Raw genomic sequence first — 10,828 nt, forward strand, 5'->3', positions numbered from 1 at the left:
ACGCAGCACCGCGCCTCTCGCTGCAGGCTGCGGCCAGAGCTCTGTGCCGCCCGCCCGCCCTCCGCACGGCCGCGCACCGACGCCGCCTGCCCTCGCTCTGCAGGCGAGCGCGAAAGCTGCAGCGGCCTGGCTGAGCTGCCGCGCCCGCAGGCTGCGTCGGCCTGTACTCTCCCGCCGTCAGGGACCCCCCCCGCTCCCACGCAGCACGACAGGCGTCTGTCGCGACCTGCCGCTTCGCTGACTCCAAGTGCTGAGCGGCTAAACACGCACTTGCTAGTCACTGGGTGGGGCGGCTCCCGGCACCCCCCCGCTCCTGCCAGCCTGCGGCTGTGCCGAGGAGGAGCGGGGGCCGCACCCCCCCCGCCCGCCGCCGCGCCCCGGTCTCTGCCGCCCCCTGCCGGCCCGCGGCGGCGGCCGCGGGGGAGCCGTTGGGGAGCCGTTGGGGAGCCGTTGGGGGGGGGGGGGGGGGGGGGGCGCGCGCGCTCACCTGAGGGCTCGGTGCCGGGGAGGCGGGGTTCGGGGGCTGCCGGGCGGGCAGCGGGGCGCCAGCCGTCGGAAGTGCCGTCCGGGCTTGCCCTCGGCTTTCCTGAAGGAAACGCCACGTCGGTGAAGCAGCCGGCGGGAGCGGCTTTGCGTTGGTCGGGATTCGGGCTCCAGCCGGGAAGCCCTCGGCGGCCCAAGTGCGAAGGCGCCTAGGTCTTCGCCCATGCTTCTGCGTGGTTCTTGCTTTTACTCGTGTAAAAAGCGGTCTGTCTCCTTAAAATCGGAGTGCTCTGTTTCAGACTGCTCGGCAGAAAAGCCTCCTGCATATCTGAAACCCTGCCTGTGGCACTGCCGTTGACCTTCGCGTGTGTTTTGCCCGCTTCCCCGTGGCCAGAGCACAGGTTGCCTGCCTGGCGTTCGGCTGAGCCTGTGTAAATCTAAATCTTTACAACAATTGCAGGTTGTTCAAAAACAACAGGAAAAACAGTTTCCTGATGTGTCATTTTTCCCCTCAAATACTTTTTTTCTAACAGATTCCCTAAATCTTTTCAGGACGATGGGGCCTTGGTTTCATTTTCAGGGGCTCAGAAAGGCAGGGAATCAGCCGATGCGCAAGGAAAGAGAAGACTTGTCAAGAACGGCTCCTGCTTGTGCTGTGAGGTCGCAGAACAGTTCCAGACCCAGTCTCTCATCACAGGGCCCCAGCAGGGATCATGCTGGCTTGGGAGGCTCTTTGTTATGGTAGTTTTCCTCTGTAACCCAGCCTGGAGAAAGCTTTGTTTTGTCTTCAGTGTATCTTCACATTACTGAAAAGAAACCTTTAGCACAAACCACATCATCTTCTGGCATCAGATAACAGTTGGTAAGCTAGCGCAAGAGTTAACTAAAAAAGCATAGTCTGCACGTTTTGATCTGAACTCTGACCTCTTCACCGAAGAAGTTTATTTTGAGACCTCGTAAAGAGGGGTAACTGGCTTCAGGGCTGCATGTAACAAGGAAAGCTCAAGACAGTCACTACAGCACTGGAGCCCGGCTCTGCCAGATCTCAGCACCAGGGTCCACCCATACACAGCAAATCAGCTGCAGGTTCCCACAGCTCCACAATACACATATAACACACTGGCAGTGGATAGATTTGCATAAACTTTACTGGTAATGAAATGAAATTAAATTAAATGGAATGTAAAAAGAGGAAAACTAATTAAGTGCGGTAAATATGATTGCAAGAGAGAATTCATTCATGAAAGTACTGAGAAGTGAGGCAAATTCATTTCTCATTTACAGCAATTTACCTTGTGTTTTGCTATGAGGATGATAAGTTCAGTTGCAGACTGCTTTGATGGTAAGCTGATTTTCATTTAACAAGATGTCACCTTTAAATCAAAGTAAGCTCTTGAAATTAGTGAATTACATTTTTAAAATTAAGGATGTGATCAAATATTTTGACAAGAAGCCAGTTTTTCTGGTTTTCTGTTCAGCATCAGTGGGCATTTTCTGTGTGTTGAAACGGAACTCTATGCTTCTTATAGCTCATGGTGGTTAAAGGAAGTGATTTTACTCTCCTAATCAAATCTCTTCCTTCTGAAGGTGGTGTGATCATTTCCCTACATTAGCAATCAAAACCGTTTGTGCCAGGAGCTGGATGATGAGTCATCTTGCAGTCAACACATTTTGGAAAGGACGAGTGCCTAAAGAGGTATTCATGTGGGATGGGCAAAGGGCTCAGAAAGTGTCTTTCACAGTGATATTTGCACTTAGTGATTTTTGCACAAGCAGCTTCCAACTGTTTGGTTTTCTCCTCTCCATCTGCAGCCGCACCTTGAATACTGCGTTCAGTTTGGGGCCCCTCACTACAAGAAAGACCTTGAGGTGCTGGAGCATGACCAGAGAAGGGCAACAAAGCTGGTGAAGGGTCTGGAGCACAGGCCTTATGAGGAGCAGCTGACGGAACTAGGGTTGTTTAGCCTGGAGAAGAGGAGGCTGAGGGGAGACCTTATCACTTTCCACAACTACCTGAAAGGAAGAGGTTGTAGCGAGGTGGGGGTCGGTCTCTTCTCCCATGTAACAAGTGATAGGACAAGAGGAAATGGCCTCAGGTTGCACCAGGGGAGGTTTAGATTGGATATTAGGAAAAAGTTTATTAATGGAAAGGGTTGTCAAGCACTGGAACAGGCTGCCCCGGGAAGTGGTTGAGTCACCATCCCTGGAGGTATTTAAAAGACATGTAGATGTGGCACTTAGGGACATGGTTTGGTGGTGGACTTGGCAGTGCTAGGTTAATGGTTGGACCCAATAATCTTAAACGTCTTTTCCAACCTAATTGATTCTGTGATTCTTAAAAATTGACCATAGTAGCTTATTAAGGCCAGAGATGGACTTTAGTTACAGTAGTAACCAACAATCAACATCAGAATGCCAAGGAACGCTATTATTCATACTTCTTAGCCTGTCTGACATCTAGCATAGGGGCAGTCATTTTTACGTAGCTCCAAGTTCAGTGTCCCTAGGGAGTCCTATATAATAGGTTTCAAAAGAAGTTTTAAGATTCCTACGTGATACAGTATATCTGTGTTAAAGCTGGGTATAGCAAAGTGCTGTTAGGATGCTTTTTGGAAGTATTTAATGGAGAAGCATTAAAAAAATCTTTCTTTTGTTACAAAGCAGCTGAGGTTTTCCACCAGTCCTTACTCCTTCTTCAAATCAAATGCAACTTTCTAAATACCCCTATTTAGGGTCTTAACTCAGAAAATGACATGTATTGAGACCTGCAAAGATGTATCAAGTGACTTACTGTCTGCAATCAGAGACTTGTACTCTAGTACCCCTCCCAAATACTCCCAAATGCTTGAATTTTTCTCTCACATTTGTTATCTGTGATGTAGATTATTTCCTTCAGGCACATAAACTTTCATCTACCTCCAAATCCATCTTATTTTGCGGCAGTATATAACACTTGCCAGTGAACTCACTGTCAAATAAAATTTACTTCTCATCTTTCATATGTTGTTATGGAGAAGCACAGAACTGAGCAAATTTTGTGGTAACTATTTAGGTGTAGTACTCCACATGGTCAGGAGTGCCCCTTCCTTTAACTGGCCTTTTTACTGCTTGGTTAATTTTATTTAGTTTTTCTAAATGAGACAGGCACTAGCAGTCCCTGCCGTGGTCCATTAGACTCTCTCACCTCCTCTAACACTTTGCTGCAGATCGTTATCCTTTGTTTATAGAGTTGCTGCCAATTTTCCATCCTGTGACGGCTTATGTCTGAAGCAGTTTGAACTGAGTATGACAGGGAGCTGCTGTAGCAAATGCCTTAATAAAATCCCCAAAGCAAAAGTCTGTCATACTCTGCATCCACTGATTTTGCAATCCAGTAGAAGTGAAGTTTGTGTGCAATGAGATTTCTTCACAAGTGTACATTGTCTATTGCTCAGAGCTGCAGTCTTTGCTAGATGAGTTGTAAATTTTGGCTCTAGGTATTGTTGATATTTTACAGGTGTCTGAAGTAACTGCAAGGTCTACTGGTGCTGTATTTGCTTTATTCCTCTGTGGCACATACTGCAGTGCTGGTGATTTCTTTACTGAATATTCCAACAAGATTCACAGTGATGTAATTCAGGGCTGGTGGAGGTTTTAGGAACTGACATTAATGTGAGGTCAGAATTTCATCCCCTGGTGCATGAGTGTTTATTTCCCATGTATTTTACAGTATATTTGACCTGAAAGAGCTTTGATTTGAGGCAGAACTCCCACACTGTTGTGTGGTCTTATCAGCAGTTCTGATTCACTGGTTTTGTTGGTTACTCTGCTGGGTGTTTTTTCATGACTATTTCACAAATAGTCAGATATAAGCAAAACAAGCTTAACAGTCAGACACACAGACAACGAAAATCCCTGCTGATGGAATAACCATGATCCTCCCACTTGGAGAGCGTCAATTATTTAATAGTATTTAGGCTCATGTACTGCTTTTCATCTCAAAGTGCATTATAAACATTCACTAATTAATTCCTATTACTGGTAAGCAATCTGATTTTTTTCCTACTCTCAACCCTTTCTTCTCTGCACCCACCAAGACTTTTGCACGCACAGATCAATATCTGGACCTTTCACTAGGACTGGAGCTGGAGTGACTAAGCAGTCAAAATGTTTGCATCACAAGTTTACCAATCTGCTCTGCCAAAAAAGCAACCCACTGTTTTCTTGGTATTCAAGGCACAAAGGTTACAAGACTGAGTGTAAGTTACATTGGCTTGGTGTCACTAGAGAAAAGTCTAATAGGCACAGCCCTGGAGGGCTGGTTCCCTCTCTTTAATGACAAAGAAGCAAGAGATTTCAGTATGAGTTTTGGAAGTTACAGCTGCCATTAAGTATGTGCGTATTTTAAAATACTGAAAAATATCAGTCAAGAGCGTACATGGAGGCATCTTTTAAACTCTGGTTGTCTTCTGCTAGGTTGATTAATTTGGTTGATTAGGGTGTTTGTTTTGGAAGACTCTGATACTTTGAATATATTCTGTCCCTATAGCAAATACACCTGTATGAAATACACACGTGCACCATCTTGTCAGTTCCCTGTGTTAGGTAGTACAGAGGTAGAGCTTCCCCTTTCGAAGCAGCCACATCTTTGGTTTCAAATCAGATAATAGTGAGTGGCATTATGACCAGCAGGAGGAGGATAACTGACTGAGGGTGCGGCCTCCAGGTACCAGCTGGGCGTCTTTGGTCTCAGCACAGTGCTTGTTCACAGGCTCCCATTAAATATAGACATCACACTAGGTAAGAATAACAGCACACAGAACGTAGCAGGATTCTAAGAGCTGAATAGTGCTATGCAGCATATGTGTGTGTATTTTTATTATGCAACATGTATTTGGTCACACTGAGTAAATTGTTCTATAGAAAATAGAATTAGATTAAGCTTTATTTTACATAAAAAATCTTAATTCAGTGAAATGTTAACTTGAGAACCAAATTCGGCCTTCATGCAGGCAATCATAATTCCATGCAAGTGAATGACTCAGGTTGTATCTTAAGGCAGAGGCAGTTTCATCGTGGCTGAACTGATACCACTGCACATCAATGTAGAATTCCATTTTCTGGGTTTTTTTTTTTAAGTAGAGATTTTACATTGCCAAATTAAACTTGCATAACAATAACATCTCCTTCCTTCAAAAAAAATGTCAGTTTTGTCATAAAAGAGCTAACTATCCTAAAGGAAAAATATTTCCTATGGGTTTGTTCTGACATTGTATCTTATCTGAACTGGAGTTGGGGATTCCTGTTTCCTGCTCTCTCTGCGCTAAGATGACATCCACAGCAGTATGTCACAGCTAGGGATGCCTGTGATGCAACTACTTCCATGCACTGTGAGGAGACTCCTGGGTAGTGCCAGTTAGGGAAGGGAGTGGGAGCACCATTTCTATGAGATGCAATGGAAATGTTTCCTAACTGGAATATTTCAGAATTCTTTTTTTTTCCCACCAGGGTCAAACAAGCTAACTTCTTCACAGAGCCAACATTTGCTTTAAAATAAAACATTCTTAACCAGGTCTGTCTCAAAAAACCCTTTGAAAATCCCGATTTCAAGCCCAGTAATGCAGTGATATTTTTGCATGACATTTCCTGTATGTGAGGAAGCATTTGGGTGTCTAAAATGTGAGGAGCTGGCTGCTGTATTGTGGTTATCACCTGTACTGTGCGAGGCCAGAGGTAACTCAGTGTCAAGACTGAAATAAATAGGACAACCTCCCCCCTCACCTGCCATGCAGTGCCAATATGTTAAATAAATGCTTGACAGTAGGGTGATTTTATGTCATTTAAACCTTCAGGACAGCAGTGAACTGCATTTAACTGGTCTTCATGTAAGTCTTGTTACAAAACCCAGCAGTGGCTGGAGTGTGGCTTTTCCCGTTAGAAAGGAGTCGAACAGCCATGGTAGTCGTGCTCTAGCCGTGTCCTCCTGAGGGGCAGTGCGCAGCGTCCCCATAACATTCAGAGCAGGGCTAAGGCTGAGAGTCTGCTAGAAGGGAAGGAGGAATTTCACATGTTCCTTCAGCAGTTTCCCACATGTAGGGGTGAAAAGCCATGAGGGACATGATCCTTTTATGCCTTTATTCAAAACTGTCCAGCCAGCAAAAGATGCTGAAGAGGCTGTCCAGATTTCAGCCTCATCAGGACCCTTCAGAAGTGACTTAGGTAGCAAGAGCAGCAGAAGCGGGCAGTTACTAAACCTGCTCTGGAGTCTGGAGCTCTATCTGCCTTCAAGGTATGGGTGCAGGCCCCAGGGTGAGGAGGCATCTTTGCCCTTTGCATGAGCAACCCCTGCTTCGCTCTCCCACCAGCCGCATCACAACCATTCAGCTTCTTACCAGATCTCTCTCTTTCCTGCCAGCATTTGCTGCTTAGCTGATAGGACATTCTAGTTTATGTGGGCAAATCACCTTTTTTCCCCTTCTCTTGAGATACAGACAACCTGATAGAGACCTGACCTCCTTGTGGTACAGTCTTCTATCCTGTTGCAGTCCAAGTGAGAAATCAAACCAGTTCACGGTCCTGAGTAAATTAGGGAAGAGATTAGCTAGCTGAATTATTGAATGAGGCTGATGGGGGGATTAGAGGATATGCTTTCCAGAAGTGAGTACTGTTATTTTTTTTGTCAGAGATACTGCTAGTAATCTCTGCACTACTTTGAAATGTAATTTTCTTCCTTAGGAGGTGAATATTGGCAGAAATTAATGGGTTGTGGGTTTTTTGTTTTCTGGGGGTTTTTTTTGGGTGGAAAGGTGCTGGGGTTTTTTTAAGCAAAATCTCAACGGTTTCAGCTGCAAATTTGGAGATTCACTTTGTTCTATCTGAAAAAAACACAGCAGAATTAGGAAAGGAGGGTTCAAAACCAACCCAAATTATGAAAATGGCTGTGTTCATAGATCAGACCAGAAGAGACAATTCTAACCATAGATTTCAGCTTCCCATTTAAGCAGATCATCAGAGTTCAGTATCTTAATTTATTTGAACTAGAGCATCTCTTTCAGAAAATGCAACCAATTTTGAATTTAAAATTTGTAATGAGGTAAAATCCATCATAAATCTTGGTATGCTTTTCCAAAGTTTTATACTTTCTTTTGAAAAAATGTAACGTGTTTGTAGTGGGAATATTGTAGAGTTTTGGATTTCATCATTAGATCTCTTTATATTTCTTGTTATCTTTGTATGAGGACCTAAGGCATTTTTTCTCAAGCCCTTTTAATCATTCTCACAGCTCTCCACTGTCTTTTCTTCAGTATATCAGCTGATATTTCTTCACTTCCATCCTGGTTTTGTCTGGGACAGATTTGATTTTCTTCCTAGTAACAGGCATAGTGCTGTGTTTTGGATTTAGTAGGAGAAGAATGTTGATAACACACTGATGGTTTAGTTGTTGCTAAGTACTGCTTATGCTAGTCAAGGACTTTTCAGCTTCCCATGCTCTGCCAGGTACACAAGAAACTGGGAGGGGGCACAGCCAGGATAGTTGATCCAAACTGCCCAAAGGGCTATTCCATACCATGTGACGTCATGCTCAGTATATAAGCTGCGGGGAGTTGTGCAGGGGGCAGCGATTGGTGCTCAGGAACTGTCAGGGTATCGGTCAGCAGGTGGTGAGCAATTGCATTGTGCATCACTTGCTTTGTATATTATTACTACTATTATTATTATATTGTTATTATTATCATTACTATTTTACTTTATTTCAATTATTAAACTGTTCTTATCTCAACCCAGGAGTTTTTCTCACTCTTACTCCTTTGATTCTCTCCCCCATCCCACCAGGGCAGGGGGAGTGAGTGAGCGGCTGCGTGGTGCTTAGTTGCTGGCTGGGGCTAAACCACGACAACTTCTTAGCATTGAAACCAGATACCATGTAGTTGCTGTAGTAATACCAAATGCTGTAGTAATGTACTTCTAGGCAAGGTTCCCTCCATTTCAATGTGCAGGCATTGCATTCACTCTTTTGCCCCACTGTAACAGCTTGTATTTAACTAATTGCCCATCACACACCAAGTCATTTTCAATTTCACTGCTTCTTAGAATGAAATCTGTCTTTAACAGTTGGACTCAGCCAGTGAAAGTCTTGGGTGGTACAACCATGTTCCAACACCTAATAGTAAGTTAGATTTAACCCTGAGCCAAATTTTTCTCTGTAATACCTCAAGCATGCTGACTCTAAAGTTTTTGGAAGCTCTGGGTGCAATGCCTCTACAGTCCCAGGCAGGCAAATGGCTCATGAACTGGTCACCTGCGCAGAGCTGTTCAGGTGAGCCAACAGCCCAAACCAGACATCATCTGACCCATCTGTCTGTGCACTTTATCACTGCATATGTGTGTTTGCAGTGGCCACTTTGCCAGATGCCTGGCAAGCCTGGACACTCAATATCCAGCAGACGGTTGCTATGAAAACAAAAGAAGAATGTGTCCTGTTTGACATTTCAGGTCAGATTTAGGATTTCACATTAGAGTAAGAAAATGCAATATCGTATGAGATGTCTGGCAAATCATATGGTGGACCATATAATCATTTTAAACTGAGGGTCCAGTGTATAGGACTATGCATGTCGTGCCCACTGCTTAATGGTATTGACTGTCATCATCACTACCTCAGAAAAAAATAGCACTGCATCACAGTCATTAAGCAAGAACTCCTTCTGACGTGTTTTTTACTATTAATTCCAGGAACAGAGCGATGACTAGCTAATACATTCTTTCAACGCCTCCACTCGACAAGCAGAAATCATTTCCATTTTAGAAACAAAGACACTGAGATAGATAGGCAAGCTGCAGCATGTCAGAGGATGTCACCCACTGAAAACCTGCAGCATCTCAGGGTTAGAAACCAGGAATGTCCTTTTAACCCTTCTTATTATGTGCTCCCCCAGACAATTTGTAGAGGGGACAGGGTATTTGACCATGAGGCCCAAATCTGAGGATTTAATTGCACACAGGCATATGAAATGAATACGCTTAAGTGTATTGCTGGAGAGGTCTGAGTGGGCAGTAGCAGGAGCCGCCCCAGAGTCATGTGGGGCTGAACATAGTGTCGTGCAGACCTTCGATGGTATTTTAGTAGGCTTTCTGTTCCCAACTTGATTGATTTGTGTGTGCGTAAACAGTGGGAGGACAGGCAGACCTTCAGGCATTTGGAAAGTTTAGTAAAGTAAATTCTTATCCTTGTTTATTTTGAATATTAGGCATATCTGTATGTGGGTGTTGGGAGCTTTTCATGACTTCTTAACTCCATTGAAGATTTCTATGTCAGTACATTTTGGTCAGCTCAGAGAACTTCCTGTCTTTCAGCACAGAGAAAAAGGTGGAAAACTTCTCTTGAAAAAACATTAAAACACCATCTTGGGACAGTGCTTTCATCAAGTCCTGAAGTAACCACGGGGCTCGGTTGAGTCCCCCTCACTGTCCTCCCCTGTATGGTTCAAGGGTTTTCACAGCCTCTACTGTATCAGAAATGTTGCTGGAGGTGGACGGGGAGAACTCTCAGTTCCAACACTTTGACTGAAGAGCCTCCAAAGAGTTTTCAGAGGAAGACAGCTAATAAGCCAAACTTTGAACCTAAATGCAGACGTTTACCACACGGCTCCTGCTGAGTACAGACTCTGGAATTTGGCACTGCTGCCTTGGGCTCTCCAGGATTTCAACAGATGTAGTGCATTGATTTAATGTTTAAAAGGGAACCCTGCTGTGGCTTCCACAGCTTGTTTCATCGCTTTAGAAATCAGGCAGTAACATACAAACAATACAAGCAATTTTGTGTTACAAACAACATCCAATGTTTAGGGAATTGGGATTAAAATAAAACGTCTTCAAGACTTTTGGCATTCCCCTGTCCTCCATCTGGAGATCATTTTCTTTTTCCAGACTCTTCCCATTTTTGTCTATTTCTGAATTTTCAGTATTTTTCTTGTAACTTGGAAATACCTTCAATTTGCACTTTTTTTAAACCACACACTTACCTTGACAGGGCTTGTTGTTTGTCCCAAATAATTCAGAGCTGATAAAAAGGCTAACTTCACACATATGACAGTAGTGTTTGTGCAACGAGCCCTCCACAGTGTTCACTGTATTGTACAATACTCATACGCAATGAGACACAGAGCCCACAATAAGATCTTTTCTATGTTAACATCCATGCTTTTGTTTATACATTCTTGGGACCTGATGCTTATACTAGGCTCTCTCAGTTTGTATGTGGTGTGGGGAGAAGGTCATCATGCTTCTGAAAACACTTCTAGAAACACAAAAGCGCAGAGATTTGCTAAATCTTTTACCATTTGCTTTCAAGGAGGTGCTTTCAGAA

This window comes from Pelecanus crispus, chromosome 6 (genome assembly GCF_030463565.1).
Source record: "Pelecanus crispus isolate bPelCri1 chromosome 6, bPelCri1.pri, whole genome shotgun sequence".
Taxonomy (NCBI): Eukaryota; Metazoa; Chordata; class Aves; order Pelecaniformes; family Pelecanidae; genus Pelecanus; species Pelecanus crispus.